Below are 20,136 nucleotides of genomic sequence, written 5' to 3'. Positions count from 1 at the left end.
ATATACAGCAGTCACATCATGGTGAGTGTTAGCATTTTGGAGAACTGTGCCCTAAAACGTGGGCGGGAATATTAGGGCCCAATCCTGCCATACCGTGCTGTGCAGAGCTCTCCCGAGACCCATGTCCAGGAGGTTGGCAGGACAGTGCAATTTGTTAATTAGTGTTTCCAAAGTGCCTTCAGCTCCTTGGAGAAAAGGAACTAACCAACTACCAACTCTATTGATTTTAGAAGGGGGATCCTTTAGATCAGCAAAGGAGAGAGTCTATTTTGCTAAGGAGCTTTTAGTGCGGGGATTTCAGGGGCCCCTTCCTAGAGCTGAGAAAGTATTTGAAAAGTCAGTAATGCTGAAGGAGTTAATGCACCCGCCACTCCCCCCCAAATCAGAAAGTGTCCAGCAGAAGGTCCTGTTTACTGGAGTTTCCCCAAGTCTGTCAAGTATTCAGGGACAGGGGTTTCCATGGTAATGGGGCCTGTTCTTCAGCCAGCTGCAGATTAGCTCACTGGAAAGGAGTCAGGATGGGTCAGGCTAGGGAAGGGTGGGAAGAAAGACCCAGGAGGGGGAAGGGGTGGAATTAACGTCACGAGCTCGAAGAGATAGTCACAAAATCAGGAAGGGGGGGAGGAGTACCAGAGGGGAAATAAGCTCCACAGAAACCAGGGGAAAGCCCTGGGCAAGAACCCGCTCGCCTGCTTGTGGCTGGGGGGGATGGCTGAGAATGGAAACTGACCTGGATGGAGCAGGAACGTGGGGCCTGGGAACCAGAGGCCAACTCCTTGAGCGTGGATTGTAAGGCGCGCTGCTAACAAAAGAGGGGGCGAGCCAGGGAGCCATGCAGCCAGATGTGGCGGCGGCTGCTGCGGCCAGGCCAACACTGGGGAGCCCCAAAATGAGAGCGGAAGGCGAACGAGCTGCAGCCCAGCTCCTGCCCCGGAGAAAGGTAGGGCGGGGGAGGGGGGGAGAACTCCTCCGAAGGGGGCGTTGGGGTGCGAAGGGGAGGGCGGGGAGCAGCTGGGGGATCCATTCTGCTCCTGGCACTTTGGGACGAACTTGTCACCGCCGCTGCATCGATCAGGGCGGGCGGAGGCGGGAGAATTGGAATTAGCTCCGATTGGTCCTTGGCAAAGCAGCTGGCAGCGCCACTTTTTGTCGTGAAGGGAGAAACGGCGACCAGCCCTTCCCCTGCTCACAATAGGGGTCTGCAGCCGCAGCCCAGGGGCGTGCTCCCAGGTTGGGGGAGTGGGGGATCAGTAATGCAGAGAGGCAAGCAATCCCCCTCCCCCCATCTCACCACTCGCCTTCCCCCCTATAGTTGCCGGGCAGGGCTCCCAGGAATGTATATCGCGCCGCAGCCTTACACACGATGGGTTCCTCTCCTTTTTAGGGATCATTTGTTGTCTTAAGGAGCCAGCTGGAGGCTCCCAGTCTACTGCGGCTGGAGCTGCTTCATGTCACTGTAACGTAGGGCTCCTGATAACGTGCACGTACACAGGCGCGTCTCTAACCCCCCTACCCTTTGATTGCGCTGCGGGACCATTTTTGCATTAGCCTCTTGTTTGCCGCCGCCTTCCAGCAGTGAAACACAAATGCTTCAAGTTCTCTCCAGCCCCCATCCCCCGCCGCCCACAGAATTAATTAAGCTGGAAAGCGCCGCTCTCTAGCGAGCCGACTGATTTCACACTCTGCACGGCAGGAGTGGGGTGGGGGGCTCTGGGGGAAGATGATTAATTTTGGAAGGGAGCAAAGGTCTGCGAGCCTGATCCTCTTGTGGCTTATACTTCTGTAAATCAGGACTCCGAGGGGCAGCCAAGTTAGTCTGTAACTTGAAAAAACAACGAGTGGCACCTTAGAGACTAACCACAGTATCATGCACTTTGGTGGGCAAAACCCACTTCCTCAGTCGAGCCTGTAAATCAGGAGCAACTCTGGTTACAGCGATTCAGTGTTGGTGTGTGCCCAGGGGAAAAGCCTCCAAACATTTCAACACAGTTGTCAATAGTAAAAGAATTGGTGTAGCCGCAAGGAGGCACAGACTGTTCCCTAAATCATTTTTGAAAGTCAAGGTTGAAAGCAGAGCAAAACCGCTGGGAGGGGGAAGGGTGAAAAGGGTGTTGGAGGAAAAGTTTGTGTAATGATGCTGTCCTTCCCATCCTGCTTCAAAAGCCACACTCCTCTCCCAGGATAGACCATCATTAGAATTCCTGAGTGTGGAGAAGTAAATAATAGTAATGAAACTCAGCAGCAGTTAGTCTCCCTTGGAAGAATTTGTAAGTATTCCATTGCCTTTATAATGCTTTACATTTCCAGCAGCACATTTCCAAGTGGAAAAACTGACAGGCACATTTTCCCTCTAAATTATAGGGGGGAAGCGACAATAATAAATAGAAAAGAAATGTTAAAAAGTTGTTGGATTGAATGTTGTAATAATGGCTGATCTTCACCCTATTGCTTAAAGACCCCTTCTGGAGGCAGAGCAAACTGTGCAAAGGAATAACATGGTTGGGGCTTTTTGTTTAGTATAAGGGAAATTTGTTTTAATTTCTGCTGGTTGTTATACAGGAATGAGACCATAGCACTTTTGCTTTCTTGTGGCTGGAGGTTTTAGACAGCAGTATGATTTAAATGGGTAAAACTGAGGGACTTGAAAAATTCAGTTAGGGCAGCAATGTGCAAACTGGTTTTGTGTATGACCCCCGGGAAGAGAAATGCGAAAAAAATCAGAGAACATTTTTGTCTGCTCTTTTTTTTTTGTCTAAATATTTTCTTCTAGTGGATGAGACACAGAACACAAAGGTGGTAAGCATATTCCCTCATAAGAATAGCCCTTTTGAGCCTGAGACCAGTGGTCCATATAGCCCAGTATTCTAGCATTTCTGAGAGTGGCCAGTACCAGATGGTTCAGAGGGAATGAAATGGACCAGGCGATCTCAAGTGATCCATCCCCCATTCCAGCTTATGGCAGTTCCTTAGCTCTGTAACAGTCTGCAGTGTACTTTGAAGCCAGCATTTTCTTAACAAAAGCAAATTTCCAAAGAATATTGAGAGCAAAGTATCAGTCAATGTGAGTCACTGGTTTGAATGGAGCCCAGATAAGCAGTGACTCTCAGCAATAGCTGTTTCATTGTCATTCAGTAAGACCTAAGTGAAATAAGTTACTAGTCACAGTCCAGTTCCTATTGGACTACTGAACTGGCATTCAGCACAGGCATGGAAGACTGAATAGACATGGGTGTGACAGCCCCATGCCTTATGAGAACTGGCACTTGTGAATGTGAATATGCATAACCCAAAGATGCTTTATACAAAACAGGTCATGTAACATCACTTTTACAGTTATAATCTTCTAGATCTGTATATCGTATTTCTGTGCATGTCTTATTCTAGTATGTGAAGTTACAAATACAAAGTGTGAATCTATTAATAAAGGTTGAACCTCTCTGGTTCAGTACTCTCTGGTTCGGCAACATCTGTGGTGCAGCAAGGCCACAGATATTGCTGGACCAGCGAGCCTGTGGACCAGAGAGCCCCGGCATGGGGCATCAGAGTCCTGGTGCCCCCAGGATAGTAGCAGCCCTGCAACTGGCCATGGAGCCCCTGCCGCCCCAGAGCAGCTGAGCTCTGCAGGCCCTGGGGCTGCAGAGTTTGGCAGTCTTGGGGCAGTGGAGTCCTAGCAGCCCCAGGACTGGCCAAGGTGCTAGGAACCTGATGGCCCAGGGGCAGGAGAGCCTGGTGATTTGCTGACAGAACCCGGGGAAGCCGCAGACCTTCAGCAGAGAGGCAGACCTACCCTGTCTGGTAAACTCCCTCCTTCCTTTGGGATGGGTCCGGTCCCGAGGGTGCCAGACCAGGTAGGTCCAACCTGTAGTTCTGAATGTGCTAATGAGAGCCATTACAGGTGCCCCAGAAGCCTAATGGCTTGGTGATCAACTCAAGGATTTGTAAACAGCCTTGTTTGTCCTGCAGGCCTAGACAGTGGTTGTGGTAATATACGTGGCCATACCACCTCTACTGAAATCCATTTTGAACCTGGTATGTTTCCATGGAAGGGGGGACGTAAAACAAAGGATTCCTGCCCTGAGGGAAAGACTATTTAAGCAATGGGAAACAATCCCCTTTTGTCTTCAGCTGTCTTTTGTAACTGCCTGGTATACTCTAAGAGGAAACAAAGAACTTTGAAAGGCTGGAGTCCCAAGTCAGAGTAAAAGACCAACTTTGATTTGAAGCTTTTTAACTGAACCAAGAACAGCTGTTTAGGGTAAGAATCAGAGGGGTAGCCGTGTTAGTCTGAATCTGCAAAAGCGACGAGGAGTCCTGTGGCACCTTATAGACTAACTGAAGTGTAGGAGCATAAGCTTTCATGGGCAAAGACCCACTTCGTCAGATGTCATGCATCTGACGAAGTGGGTCTTTGCCCACGAAAGCTTATGCTCCTACACTTCAGTTAGTCTATAAGGTGCCACAGGACTCCTCGTCGCTTTTTTAGGGTAAGAATGTGCATGTTACACATTTCTTAGAGAGTTAGCACTAGCTATGCATTTTCTATTCATTTTAATTTAGTAACTTACTTTGATCAGTCAATTTTCACTTGCAACCACTTAAATCCTACTGTTTGTACTTAATAAAAACACTTTTGTTTACTGTCGGGCCCAGTGTAAATAACTGTTATCTGGGGGGAGCAACTATGCATATCTCTCTTTATTGATAAAGGGAACATACCTGATGAGCTTTCACTGTGTAAAACTTTAACACAGGGGAAGATGGATTTATTTGGGGGTATGATCCCTTTTGGGGGTTGGTTTTCTGGGTGCTGTGCTCTAGAACTGCATCCTCCCAGAGCTGAAGTGGTTCAGTATCTGCATTGGTCTCCAGGGGTGGACAGTAACCCCAACTCTGTGTTTTGTCTGGGGAGCCCCAGAGAGCAAGAAGGTTGGTGTCAGTGGCATGATCAGCAACCTTGGAATAATCCCAAGGAGATTTCTGTGACCACCCCTCGTCACAATGGGCACATAACTAGTTTAATTTCTCAGTCCCCATATCAGGACTGAAAGGAATGAATGGGGCAAAATGGGGGAGCTTGCTTGGCATCTGTCAGTGGTCTTTTGCTACTAAACAAGGGACTTCACTCTCTGGTGCTTTCAATGCCTTTGTCTAGCACTAAGGTGACTGTAAAAAAACAGCACAGTGAGCCCAATACAACGCTCAATAAACTAATTCATAGGATGAAATCCTGGCCCTGTTAAAGTTAATGGCAAAATTACTTCAAGGGGTCAGGATTTCACTTATAAGTTTTAGATTGGTTGGCGTTTCGTTTCTTGGATGCCCTTATTTAATTGACTGTAGATGGAGCTATGAGCACTCATTGTGTTCAGTGGCTCAGCAAACATGGCATCCGGTTTCTGTCTTCAATGGTGACCCTGAGAGAACTCACCTGACCTTAGAAGAGACACACAACTCTCTTCTGTGCCATAGTGTCTTTGGATAATGAACATTAATTCATTAGCCAGAAGCTAATGGGGGGTGGACAGGGAGGGATACCTCAGTGGTTTGAGCACTGGCTTGCTAAACACTGGGTTGTGAGCGCAATCCTTGAGGGGGCCATTTAAGGATCTGGGGCAAACCTGTCAGGGATGGTATTTGGTCCTGCCATGAGGGCAGGGGACTGGACTCAATGACCTTTCAAGGTCCCTTCCAGTTCTATGAGATGGTATATCTCCATATATTATTTTATTATATTATATTTATAAACTCAGTCAGAACAACAGCTGGGTGGGGAGCGGGAGAGAATTTGCATCTATGTTTGATCCTCTGGTCTTATGTTGTGAAATGCGCTATGAGGGACACACTTTGTAGGTTGGCATGGCCTGTCAGAACCAAAAGCTTTGGTTCTGTCTGTTACATCTAACCTGTCGGGTGCCCAGAGGCCACCATGAGGGGTGCCATACAAGAACCTTGAGAGAATTTAAGCATTTATATTGTGCTCAGTCATCACCCTGGTACCTGAGTCTGATATCTGAAAGTAGTGTCTTCTCTAGGGTTGCCAGATGGTTTCAACAAAAATACCAGACACACTTGACATTACATCACAATCTACATTACCTCTTCTTTAGAAAATACCAGACATTTCTATTTTCTCATTTATATTTTCTCAATTTAACAGAACAGAAAGCTCAAAAACTGGACTGTCCGGTTCAAAACTGGACACCTGGCAACCCTAGTCTTCTCACCAGCACTTGCAGGAACAGACTAAAGACCTCTTGTACTTCCTCATTGTAAATGCTACACGAGCCTTGTTTAGTGGCGCAGTGGTTAGTACCGTGCATGGTATTTCATGAGACCACAATTTAATCAGGTGGTCAGAGCCTAGAGAGAGTTCTTGACCCTGGGAAAAACTTAGTAACTTGAGGCTCTGTAGCAGCTCTTGCCATTAACACAAAGGTGTTGCTAGATTCTTGAGACAGTGGCCTCTAAACTGGTAGACATCAGCTGGGAGGAAGGCGAGATGGCCATGCTGCTATACAGCAGTGGTTCAGTTCCATGACACCAAGCCTGCCCACAAGCAGGTCTCTGCCTGGCCCTCACCAGCCTAGTTATACTTTGCAGGGTGACAGGTGGCTTCCGTGAGTAGGAGAGAGATGGAAGAGGGATTCTGAGGGCTCCAACAGGGCATCCACATTATCCATCTGGGATGATTTCTGTGAGTGGATTGTGTTTCATTACTGCACAATGATCGACATGCTTCTGGCACAGTTTTCTAATCCAGCTTGTGGGCTGTATCTCTAAACCACAAGGAAGTGAGTAACAGATCTTAGCTGTGTCAGAGTGGAATGTTTTCCCTTGACACTCAGAGCCTCTCGTAATCTCTGTGGTCAGCATCTTTATATCATTTGTGTTTTCACCTCTGGTCTTGGGCAATAATGAATTAAAAAATATACACAAAATCTCAGTATGTCAGCAGGTCCTCATCGTTCTTTGTTTAGTCTTTCAATAGCTGAAAGTATTTAAACAAGACGAAATCAAACAAGTCCTAAGACAGCAGGCAGCTCTTGGAGGAACTGAAGAATAAGAACTGAGAACAGAGAGCATTTTGAGTGGCATTTTGAGTGGCCAAAAAGGGAATCAAGTAATCCACAGAATTGTAGCTCAGCTGGTAGCACTTACATTGGCCCTGAATGTGCAGCCGACAAGGCAGCAGCTTAGGACAGGTCATTTCTGGAGATGCCATTCTTCAAACTGAGATCTGAAAACAAGGCCCTTTCTGCCTACTTGTAGCAGCTGTTGAAGATCTCATGGGACTGCTTGTAAAGTCAGGGATAAACACCGTGTCCCAAACATCGTTCTCTATCAGTTAAACAGATTCTAAAGACAATTGTGGCATTATGCCTATCTAGCTCGCTGCCCTGTATAGTGCTTTGGGATACCCCAGGCTATAAAGAGCATGGTGTAATGCTGACCAGTGTTCCCTGTAAGCTGAGCATTTGGGCGGCCAACCAGGAGAGATTCAGATGCCACCCAGCTGATTAGCTGTGAGCCCACAGCTGGTAGCATGTGTTTCTATTGGTGGTGCACATCACCACCTTGGTGCACATGACAAAATTAATTCTGCACATGGATAGAAAAAACTAGAGGGAACACTGATGCTGACTATTCTGTTAAAAAGAGAGGGGCAACTGCATCCTCTGTTAAGTGTTGGCAGCATGCTCAGTGCTAAGTGTAAAGGAAAATATGGTTCCTGCTAAGAGGAATTGATGACCTAAGACTATGTCGACACTGACAACTGAACAACAAAGCTTTGTTGTTCAGAAGCATTAAAGTGACACCCCTGTAAAAGACAAACATTTTGCCGGCAAGTGCCAGTATGAACAGCGCTTTGTCAACAGGAGCGCTCACCTGCCAACAAAGCTAATGCCACTCGTTGGGGATGGAAGTATTTTGTCAGCAAAAGAACTGACAATCTGCGGTTACATTGCCCGACTTGGCGACGTGCATGTAGCAACACAGCCATGTCACTAAAAACTGTGTAGTGTAGACCAAACTTAAATGAATAGGCAACTTAAGATGCATGGGGAGACGCAGAGGATGATGCCAGCTTCCTTCTGACCTTTCCACCATGTCCACTGCATTAGTCATTCCACAATTGTGGTGTTAAAAAGTAGAGCATACACAAAGATTGCTTCAGGTCCTGATTTTCGGAGGTGCAGAGCACTACCAACCTAAGCTCAAGTCAATAGGAGCTGGGGGTGAGGAACTCTGAAAATCAGGCTTTGATGGTCCATAACTTACTTATCTAGATCTGAACTCAGCCCTCATTGTACTGGGCCCTGTGCAAACAGGGGCTACGTTTACACAGCTTCCCTCTTCTGCAAAAGCCTATGCAAATGAAGCACGGATTAGCATATTGCCACACTTCATTTGCATAATTAATTAGGACCTGTTTTTGTGCAAGAGGTTTTTGCGCAAGAGCCATTCTTCCTCATTTTTTTCAGGAAGAATGGCTCTTGTGCAAAAACTTCTTGTGCAAAAAGGCTCCTAATTAATTATGCAAATGAAGCACGGCAATATGCTAATCGCGCTTCATTGGCATAGGCTTTTGAGGAAGAGGGAAGCTGCATAGACGTAGACGGAGAGGTAGACATATATTCCTGTTCTAAACTGCTTGTAAACTAAAGGAGTACTTGAGTGTGACTCGGGGTCCAAAAAGCCAGCTGGTTGAATATGTGTGACATGATGAGGGATGAGTTGTCACATCCTTTTTGTCTCCCTGGAGCTATGTCGTCATGTTCTTGTGAGGTTTTGTTTGTGTTGTGTGGCTGTTGGCACGTCCTGTCTTTCCAGGATTGTTGTGAAACAAAAGTAAAACATCACCATGCCACATGGAGGCCCAACGGGGAGGAGATAATTCTCCTTATCCCATCCTTTGTGAAATCCATGGCTGCTGAGAGGGGATCCGGCTGGGAGGCTGTCAGCCGACGGTCAGGGCAGTGAGTCCCTTATGACCGGCTGAAGTTCTTTTAAATTGTGCTTGGTTCTGTTACAGCAACTGAAGGAGTCAGGTTAAAGCTTAAACAGTTACTATTTATTGTTACAGGGTAAACTTAGTTGTTAAATGCTACTACTGTGTTACAGATAACACAGACACTACAAAGGACAGGACAGAAATTACACTAATAAGTTACTTACAGGTACCATGAAACCCTTTGGTTCTCTGAGCTCTTATTAAATGCATGCAAAATAGACACATAGCAGGTATATATTCTCACCCCTGCGTTCCAGACTTGGCGTGGCCAGCGTCTTTCTCTCAATCCCTCGGGAAGAAGTAGGGCGAGGTTGGGCGTCCCACAGACCTCGGGAGACAATCAATACCTGCCAGCAGGTATAGATGATTGGAGCTCAAATGGGGTGGGCGGCTGAACCTCTTTTATACCCCTTGGGTCATGTAGGCTTCTTCCTGGTGTCAAGTGGCCAATTAGGAAAAATGGCTTTGAATGCCAAGTTTCCCACGAAGGGTGCAAAGCATAATTTACACCTGGGAAAATGCAGACAATGGGCACCTCTGGTATGTGATGGGCGAAGATTCCTCTCCTGGGACAGTGCAGGCGTGTCAATTACTGGTACTAGCCATCAGGGCGACGGGAGGTCCCGGGTCGTCAGCTAGCCCATTTACTGTCTGGTTTCTGTTTATGGTAGAGTCAGGGACAGGCAGCAAACCTGTGTTCCCAGGGCATCAAAGGCTGACTGCCTTTCTCTTGCTCTCTGGGGGGGGGAAACAAGATGGGGCTCGTGGAAAAACAAGATGGGGTTTGTGTCTGGCTACAGAGGCTTCTTCACATTCTTTCTGTTGTTGAAGCAGGTTAATTCAGACGCTGAGGGTGTGTCTAGACTACAGGGTTTAAAAAAAAAAAGTGGCCTTTTTTCGAAAAAACGTCCCCTGTGTCTAGACTGCTGTCGCGGTCTTTTGAAAGTAAATCAAAAGAACGTGGCAGGTTTTTTGACCACGGAAAACCTCGTTTTACAAGGAAGAACGCCTTTTTTCAAAAGTGCTCTTTCAAAAAAGTGCTATGTAATGCAAACTGTGCTTTTTCGAAAGAGAGCATCCAGACGGCCTGGGTGCTCTCTTTCGAAAACGCAGCTCGCTTCTTCAAAAGTACTGGTTGTAGTCTAGACGCTCTTTTTTGAAAGAGGCTTGAAGTCGCAATGTAGCCTGAGAGGTGCTCTCAGCCAGGCAGGGCGTGGCTCTCCGCTCCTGAGGCCAACATTTCTTAGCATAAGGGCTTATGCCGTAGTGGTTGTTATTTCTTTTGACAGACTCCCAGTTGCTGGCGTGAGCAGGCTTGGAAGGGGTGGCATTTGCACTGAAGAGTGAAATGAAATATGTCATTAGTCAGCTTGTCAGTTTTTTAAGGACTGAATGTTTACCCTGCGGGGAGCGATGACTCTCAGGAGCTGGGAGTTTCCTCTTCTCTTGGACAGCCTATTGTGATACAACTCTGATGAACTGAAAAACAGACCAATCTAGATATTCACTGATGCTACCCAATGGGCACCACTTCTCTGTAATGAGATAAGGAAGAGGTGGTGTTTTTCCCCATAGAAAATGAGAACTGATGAGTCTGGGGGTGTTAAGTTTTGCTTGTGAGATTTGCTTGTTTTGCGCCTGTAAATAATTGTAACAGTTATTGCTGGAGGTGATGGCTGAGATTGAATTGGATTCATCTACATGCTGTTCCTTGTGCCAAGTGAAATCCAAATGAGTTTGGTTTCATCCCAGTCACTACTGATTGGCTGTCTGTGTACCATGCTATTCAATCCATGGTTTATAGTGTCTGTGGCTGTGGTACCTAAATATTGATTTCAGCGTGAGCCGAGGGTTATTGCCCCCTTTGGAAATCAGGTCTTTTTTATTTAAGTACCAACATCTGGACTGAGGCACCGAAAGTGCGGAAATTCTGACGTGCTATGTATGGCTAGGGGCATTGGAGGGATGGTCTAGTCCTGTGAAAGCATGGTTTCTCAACCAAGGGGTCATAGCATTGGGCTGGAGTGGCAACCTTCCTGCATTGCTAAAGAGGAGGGGGATTCTGATTAGATCCCAGAGTGAGCGGGAGGACTTGATATGGAACAGGTTTAGAACCTCTTTTGAAGTGTCTCTCATTATGAAGTCATTTAGACAGATATTTAGTGCAAGGACAAACCACCCAAAGCCCTGTCAACACCGACTGAAATTATGATGGCCAGAGTTGTACTCATAACATGGCTATAGCATGCTCTCTCTGACCACTGCAGACAAGGATTTCTTTGCCCTGCAAGAGCCATGGTGCACAGTCCAGAATTGCGGGGCACTGGGATCTCCCCAAACTTTATCCAGCAGGAGCGTCACTATACACATCTCTCCTGCCATAGCTCCAAGACCCACAATTAGGGATGAAGGAAATGATTCATGCAGGAAGTTTGAAATGCAGGGTCATTCCTTCCTGTAGGGTAGGTAATATTTTTCAGCGGTCTCAGTTTCATCCCTTCAGGCGCAAATACATTTCCATAAGACAACAGAAGAGATGCCAAACATACAAGAGACACTTGGGTAATTTAAATGAATGGCATCCCTTGGATTGGAGAGAGAGACAGTTTTAACCCAATCCTCATTTTAAAAGTAAATAAACAATAAGCTCACAACCCCTCAGTTAGGGAAGACAGGCTAGAATCAGCCCATTTTCAACCACAGGAGTTAAGAGTTGTCAGATGTGGAGCATGACCCCTGAAGTTCACTTTAGATGAATTAAGCTTGTTAAGAGAAATGATTAAACAGCGAGGGCCCGATTCTCATTACACCAAGACCCCTTCACACTGCAAATCAAGTCCAAGTGTTTCCAAGTGTCTTTAGTTCCTGAGAAGGTCTGTTCCAACAGGACTTTGCCACGGTGGAACGGGTGTATGCTGTCATTCCCTCCAAAGGGGTGGAAGATGCAAAGGCCTGTGAGTGTCAGGTTGACCAGATGTCCTGATTTTATAGGGACAATTCCAGTATTTGGGGCTTTGTCTTATACATACCTATTACAACTCACCCTTTCTTGATTTTTTAACTCGTGCTATCTGGCCACTCTAGTGGGTATGCACATTGGAGCGATGTGGCAGCGAGAGAGGGGGAGCAGCAATTCAGTGTGCAAGCTGCTGTGGTCAGCAGAGATGGGGGCTAGTGCTGGGCCTTGTTATAACTGATTCTCAGGCTCTCCTAACAGCTGTGGAGGGCCCTGTTCCTTTCTGTTCTCATGCGCTGGGAAGCAGCATTGTTTATGGGATGAAAGGGAACAGAAGATGGCTTTTCTTGACTGCTGCCTTTATGCACACACACACACTGGCCCTTTGCCAGGCTTGATGGAAACTCTCTCCTCATGAGCAGAGAGAGCTGGGGGAGGGAGCGAGACAGGGAAAGAGAGGCCCACAAGCAGAAGGACCAGAGGAAGCGAAAATAAAAACTCAAACCCAAGCACAGAGCAGACAGTAACAGCTCCAGTGGGCCTTGTCTCATGTCAGTGGCTTCAGATACTCCAGCAATAACTCGTTTTCAGAAGAAGATAGGTTGGGTGTGGGATGCTAGCCCTTTAAAAATGTGGGATGGAAAACCAAAGTATAAGCCAAAACGAAGCTAGCAGGAATTATAAACTAAGCTGTCGGAGGCTTTGTCTGCAGTGGGGCTCCATAAACTGCCACGGTGTATCACTACTATGGGTGATAGCATTGCTGGAAGATATAGTATAGTCAAGTGTCAGACATTTTAAACAGGATCGCCACTAAAATGTCACCCTCGCTGATGCTGGTGGATCAGGGAGAGTTACTGATCTATTTTTTAAGTTACAGCCAATAACTACAGAGAGTTAGCAATCTGACTTGGCAGAGATAGGAAGAAAGGAGGGGATTCCTTTTGCCACCAGTGAGAAATACACCCCCAGCCATAGCCTGGCCTACCTACCAGCCTGCTATGCCATCTCCTCCTCTTTAAGTCCTCAACAAGCAATCCAGCCCTGACTCCCAGCTGACAGTGGAATCTGTCCCCGCGTGCCTGATCTGGTGTTGCACTCTCCCTTCCAGCCTCCCCAATGATGCCAGCTGAGTCTCTCAGCTGGTGCCATGTTGGGAGCTCTGTGGTTGGTGCTGCAGCAGGAATGGCGCTGGTAGCTATTCCACTCCGTTTCCTAAAAGAAACACGGCTTGTTAGGGTGAAATAGAGCCGTTAGACCAAGTTTTCCAACCTGGGAGCCTAAAATTAGGAGGATAGAACCAAACAATGACACCAGAATAAAAGATTTTCAGAAGACCTGAGTGAGGCAGCCAGGAATCCCCAGGAAGTCGACAGGAACTTTGGGTGTTTAGCGCTTTTGAGAATCAGGTGACCCTTATATAGGACCATTAATATAGACGTCGGAGCCTAATGTTAGTCACCCAGGTTTGAAAAGTTTGCCCTTGTTTTGATGACCGAGTGCCCAGCTTGTCATCATGGCTTTTCTTTATGAGGGACGGGTGGTGGTTCCCTTCACACCCTCACAATGTACGTTTCATGGGGGCTGCTTTGCTGCCGTTACTTTAGCTGTTGTACCCACAGCAGAGCCGATGCGGTGCAAGGGAGGAATCAGTCCCGTCTGCAGCGACTGCCACAGCACCACAACTCTCTTTTGAATCAGGTGTAGTGGTTGAGTATGGAAGTGATGGTTCAATGCAAAGCAGCTACATTGGCACTGTACCTAGACTTCATGGGGTCACAGTGCAGAGCCCGTCAGCTGACTGAGCGCGTCATCATTCCAAGGAGGTGACTTCAACATTATTTGGGGCTGGGGTGGGGTGTCATGTGACAGCTTAAAAAGCAAGATCCTGTCTGCTCTGTGTGGATTTGAGATCTGCAATGAGATCTAGAGTTTGACTCTAATGATATAATAGATTTGTAGGTCAGAGGGAGGCATTAGATTTACCTTACTCCTTGTAACACAGCCTTTACTAATGAGATGTGAAGTGTGAGTCTATGTATTTAGGGGCTGTCTTGTTTAAAACTGTGTCAGCTGGTGTGGTTCTTGCCTACTCTCAACACTTAACATTGTGTTAGTTAACACTTCTTATAACCCAGTGTTATTTCCCAGTGTCATCTTATTTCATAAGATTAGGATTTTGCCCTAGGACATTTAGCTAAACTATTCCTGCTCCCTCCACTTCCACAACACTGCAGGATGATGTAACACTGAGCCTGATGGCCAATATTGCTGCACTGAGGTGCAGACGGGAGACTATTGCTCCAGGATACAGGTTGCATTTGTTTAGCTTTCGGCTCTCTGACTGAGATTTGCCACCTGCGCTCAGGTGTATGCTAGCTGCAGGGCCAGGAGAGCACAATGCAATGAAAGAACAGCATCTGCATAGTAGAATTTCCAAACTCTTGCAATGGAGTTTGCGATGCTGCTACCATCTGTTTCCCATCTCAGGCAAGCTATCTTTGCTTGAACAGGAACAGGGCTCCACCCAGGAATTTCCAGTCAGTGCTCAGCATGGACCTGATGCAGTTCCCACTAACATTAATGGCAGCCTTTTCATTGGCTTCAGAGAGGACCTGGACTGGGCACTGTGGCCTCATGTCCACAAATGCGCATTCTTTTTACTATTTGTACAGTTGTAGTGCCTAGGAGTCCTGCTCAAGGAACAGGCTCTCATAGTACTAGACAAATACAGAACAGAAAAAATGTCCATGCCTCAAAGAATGTACAATTCAAGCATGGGACAACATACATAGATACAGACAGCTCAGTGGAGGAGTACAAGGAAGCAATGACACAGTTCTTTGAGGGGGGCAACAAACAGGTGGACAAGGGGGATCCAGTGGATACAGTATACTTAGATTTCCAGAAAGCCTTTGACAAGGTCCCTCACCAAGGCTCTTAAGTAAAGTAAGTTATCATGGGATAAGAGGAAAGGTCCTTTCATGGATTGATAACTGGTTAAAAGACAGGAAACACAAGGTAGGAATAAATTATAAGTTTTCTGAGTGGAGAGAGGTAACTAGTGGGGTCCCCCAAGGGTGTGTCCTGGGACCAATCCTATTCAAATTATTCTTAAATGATCTAGAGAAAAAGGTAAACAGTGAGTGGCAAAATTTGCAGGTGATACCAAACTGCTTAAAATAGTTAAGACAAAAGCAGATTTTGAAGAACTTCAAAAAGATCTCACCAAACTAAGTGACTGGACAACAAAAGGAAGTTTTTCTTCACTCTGCACATAGTCAACCTGTGGAACCCCTTGCCAGAGGATGCAATGAAGGCTAGAAACTTTAACAGGGTTCAACATAGAGCTAGATAAGTTGATGGAGGTTAGGTCCATCAATGGCTATTAGCCTGGATTGGTAGGAATGGTGTCCCTAGTCTCTTTTTGTCTGGAAGTAGGTGACAGGGGAGGGATGACGTGAGGATTACCTGTTGTGTTCCTTCCCTCTGGGGCATCTGGTATTGGCCACTGTCAACAAACAGGATACTGGGTTGGATGGACCTTTGGTCTGACCCAATATGGCTGTTCTTATGTTCTTGTGTTCTAGTATTGGTCAGCATGGCAGGCAGTGGTCTCTGCACTCCAGCGGCCTAACCATTGTTAAGGTTTTTGTAGGTTCATGGAGAAGGAGACTGTAAAGGAAGATCAGTTGATTTTGTGGCTGTTTATGAGGAATTACTTCCAAGCAGAAAGTGTAGCACTAGAGAAAGCACAAATACACTTGATGGAAAAATTAACAGATGTGCGATGAAAGCTGGCATTGTGGGTCAATCTGAGGTGGGAGTTGACTTTTTGATACTGAATAAGAGTTGACACATAGGGTGGGGATAAATCATGAAGGGCCTTGAAAGTGAAGATGAATATGTTACTCATGCATGTTGCCTATGTAAGTAATCCCGCTGCTGTGTGGAGTAAAGCACATGCTTGATCTGACTGCTGGATTGTGATTAATTAAAGAAAATCTTTATCTCTTTATATATGAATCAATGTAATTTTATTTGTAGTGTTTTTGTCTTATTTGGGCTTCTATAACTGTTTTTTTTTAACCCAAATTAGTGAATAGTTTGTGTACGGTTTATCTAAAAGTGCTTTTCAAGAAAACAGTGTTTAAGACAGACATAGAGATCTCACTTCAGAAAGTCTTTCTTTCTTTCTTTCTTTCTTTCTTTCTTTCTTTCTTTCTTTCTTTCTTTCTTTCTTTCTTTCTTTCTTTCTTTCTTTCTTTCTTTCTTTCTTTCTTTCTTTCTTTCTTTCTTTCGGTACGTCTAGACTACAGGGTTTTGTCGACGGAAGTTTTGTCGACAGATACTGTCGACAAAACTTCTGTCGACATAGAGCGTCTAGACACATTCAGTTCTGTCGACAAAGGAAGCTGCTTTGTCGACAAAACCCTGTAATCTAGACGCAACCCTACAGGCAATAACACCTTCTGTCGACAGAACTCTGTTCATTACTTTATATTTATCAAGGTGTTATGCCTTGTAAAATGAGGTTTACCAGCGTCGACAAAACTGCTGAGTTCTGTCGACGTTATGTCGACAGAACTCAGTGGTAGTGTAGACACAGGTATAGTTTTGTCGACAAAAGTCCACTTTTGTCGACAAAACTCAGTAGTCTAGACACACCCTTTCTTTCTTGTAGAAGTTTTATCTTTAATGTTAAAAGTAAATATTATTTGTAAAAACATTATTAGAAGCTTGAAGGTTTTATTATTTAAAAATCTGAAATGAGGAGTTTAAGTTTAAAAGTGAACAACTGAAAGTCAGCTACCTAAAATGCTGTATCAATATTTAAATACAAATTGAGAGATCAATTTTAAGCCAGGACCAAAATGTTCACTCATAGGTGATTATCGGCAAGACACATTTCATTTCACCGTCCCCAAATGTCAAATCCTTTCATGTCATAACTACCCTGATTCAGTAAAGCACTTACACATGGGCTTAACTTTAAGTTTCATTTGGAGTCATTGGTCTATTCATGTGTTTAAAATTAAGCACATGCTTAAGTACTTTGCTGAACTAGGACTCAAGTGGTGGTCTAGTTTGAGTTGGCTGGAGGAACTTTGATGGAGTTATTTCATTGGAATATGTGATTCTATCAAAATCAAAACTGCTTCAAAAGATCAAATCAGATTTGCTTGAATTTAATTTAGAGGATAGAAAAGGGGGAGGGAAATGCAGACAATGTCAAAACATCTTATTCCAACTTTTAAAAAACCACTAATATAATAACCTCCTGTGAAAAAGTCGAAATCAAACCAAAAGGTCAAAACAAAGAATTTTGAATGACCTGATTTTTTTTTTCATTTTCCTTCACAGCCAGTTTTTGATATTTTGGGATTTACTCTGATTTGGAATGAAGCTAAATTTGAATATCTCAAAATCCTTAAAGTAGAATTTCCATTCTCTGCCCAGCTCTCGTTCTAGCCTTCAAGGGTGAGGGGTTCATTCAAGACAAGGATTTCCAAACTCTGGGATTTAGATTTGAGCTGCAGTGTTCTGCTTTCCTGACTGTTGAATGTCTGACTCTTTTAAAATACCAGCAGTGTTCTAATCACTTTGTGTTAAATTAATAGATATTTGCAAGCATAACTAAGGTGTGTGGGCTTGGGTCTTTTCTTGGTTTTGTCTGGGAATGTAGCCAGGGAAATGCTTTGGGGAATAGAGGATTCAGATCAATGGCACTGATTCAGCAAAACATTTAAGCACATAAAGTTAAACATGAGCTGAAATCCATTCTGTTTAGCACAGCCCTTAGGCCACCCATACAGGAAAGCACCTAATCAGGTATTGAACGCTCTCCACAAGCTTAAGTTTTATTGAAGCCAATGGGAATTCAGCATGTTCTTTAGGTTAAGCACCTATTTCCTGAATAGGGATGGACTTAAGCATGTGCTCAGGTCCTTTGCTGAATCTGGGCATATGTGCATTTCCACCCTAGACACATGCAGGAATGTTGCCCTCCTCTTAATATCCTGTGAGATGCTTTGCCAAGGTCATGCTGATGAGCCGCGTTACCACAAGCAGTTCAAACGAGATGTGCACGTAGTGCTGGTATTTTACTAGTGCGGTGAAGGACCTGCACATGTGAATGATTAAGTCAGCCCCTCAGTGTCCTATTGAGAGAGAAAAACATGGAGCTTGCTTTGGGGAAGGGGTGGATAACAGGCCCCTCTGTGTCTTTTGCTGAAAGGTTTCCACATATGTGCAGTTGTTGCTATTCCATTGCCACAAAGCCACATAGAAGAACCATGCGGGGAGAATGGGCAAGTCTTTTTTACAGCGCAACAATGCTAGAGGTCTGGTGGGCCATAATGCTGGAGGCTTTATTCTCATGTCAAAAGGTGCCTATTTTTGTGGAGCAAAACTGCAGATATCATGGAGCAACATTAAAATGTTGATGCATCTTAATACCCAGCATCAACTAAACAATACATTATAAGGTACAGGTTGAACTGCTGTGGTCCGGCAACATCCATGGTCCAGCATGATTTTAGTTAGCTGGATGTCTTCTTATCATTGGTGTGGCCAAATTTCCCATGGTCCTGTAAAGTTTGTTTACAGCCACCAGTCCTGGCTCTCAGTGTTCTGTGCTGTTATTTCGCTCTCATTTACCCCTAAATGTCTTCCAAGAGCCTTAGGGTACGTCTACACTACAACGTTAATTCGAACTAACTTAGTTCGAATTAGTTAATTCGAACTAAGCTAATTCGAACTAATGGATCCAGACTAAAAAACTAGTTCGAATTAGCATTTTGCTAATTCAAACTAGCATGTCCACATTAAGTGGACCCTGAACCAGGCTTAAGGATGGCCGGAAGCAGTGCCGGAGGGCATCAGAGGAGGACTTAGAGCATGGAGATGCTGTCTCAGGCTAGCCGAGGGCTGTGCTTAAAGGATCCCGAACCCCACCCCGGACAGACAGTTCTCAGGGGTGCCCCGCTTGCAAAGCACTCCTGGCTTGGATTGCCCGGAGTGCCCACACTGGGCACATCACAGCTCTCGGCTATCAGACCGGCTGCACTTGCCGCAGGCTGCCATCTGGGGAGAGGGGGCAATTGGGGGGCTGCAGGAGAGCTTCCACCCCCAGAAACCCGCAGAGCCAGCCCAGTCCTCCCTATCGGGGGTGCATACCCCATTCCTCCCTCACCTCCTTCCACTTACCCCTCCCTAGCCCCTCTTCTTGATGTACAAAATAAAGGACAATTGTGGTCAAAAATGGAATCTGTCTTTATGGAACAAAACTGGGGGAGATTGGGAAAAGGAGGTGGGAGAGGGGAAGAGAGAGGCTGGGAGAGGGGAGGGCAACTAAAATGATCAGGGGTTGGGAACAGGTCCCATATGAAGAGAGGCTAAAGAGACTGGGACTTTTCAGCTTAGAAAAGAGGAGACGGAGGGGGGACAGGATAGAGGTCTCTAAAAGCAGGAGTTGGGTGGAGAGGGTGCATACAGAAAAGTTCTTCATTATTTCCCATAAAGAAGAACTAGAGGACACCAAAGGAAAGGAATGGGTAGCAGGCTTCAAACTAGTAACAGAAAGTTGTTCTTCACAAAGCAAAGAGTCAACCTGTGGAACTCCTTGCTGCAGGAGGCTGTGAAGGCTAGAACTAGAACAGAGTTTAAAGGGACGTGAGATCAAGTCATGGAGGTTGGGTCCATGGAGTGCTATTAGCCAGGGGGTAGGAGTGGTGTCCCTGCCCAAGGTTTGTGGAAGGCTGGAGAGGGATGGCACGAGACAAATCGTTTGGTCACTGTCTTCGGTCCATCCCCTCCAGGGTCCCTAGGGTTGGCTGCTGTCGGCAGACAGGCTACTGGGCTAGATGGACCTTTGGTCTGACCCAGTACGGCCATTGTAAGCTCAGGGTCGGGGGTCTCAGTGGACCACCTTGATTTTCATGCACACCTGCTCCTGGGTGGCCAGGCTGGCAGCTCTCCTGCCCTAGCCGGCCACTTTCCTGTGCCTAGTGTGGAGGTCGTGGACGAGGTCCACGATGTCCGCACTAGCCCAGGCGGGTGCCCGCCTCTTGCGGTCCTGGGCAAGCTCCCGGGAGCCGCCAGCCTGGTCCCGGGAAGAGGGGGAGGGCTGGGGGGCATCGGGTGGCTGGCTCGAGCTGTGCCAGGT

At 46.0% G+C, this 20,136-nt stretch overlaps 1 protein-coding gene across 3 annotated transcripts in view; it reads left to right on the top strand.

Annotated features, from left to right (window-relative positions):
* Positions 1 to 573: 573 nt before the first annotated feature.
* The window catches only part of DENND2A (DENN domain containing 2A), an 88,618-nt gene continuing 69,055 nt past the window's right edge, over positions 574 to 20,136 (top strand). The window contains exon 1 of one of the 3 annotated variants that reach the window (XM_075939757.2): positions 574 to 940. The gene's annotated coding sequence lies outside the window, so the exon portion shown is untranslated. Of the gene's footprint in view, positions 941 to 999; positions 2,268 to 20,136 lie in introns of those variants that run through there. The other 2 variants (XM_075939755.2, XM_075939756.2) reach the window with 2 other exon arrangements.

The sequence above is a fragment of the Pelodiscus sinensis genome, chromosome 1, assembly GCF_052426305.1.
Source record: "Pelodiscus sinensis isolate ZL-2025 chromosome 1, ASM5242630v1, whole genome shotgun sequence".
NCBI classification, from domain to species: Eukaryota; Metazoa; Chordata; order Testudines; family Trionychidae; genus Pelodiscus; species Pelodiscus sinensis.
The sequence above is the reverse complement of the archived record's forward strand: the minus strand, read 5'-3'. Positions and strand labels throughout refer to the sequence as shown.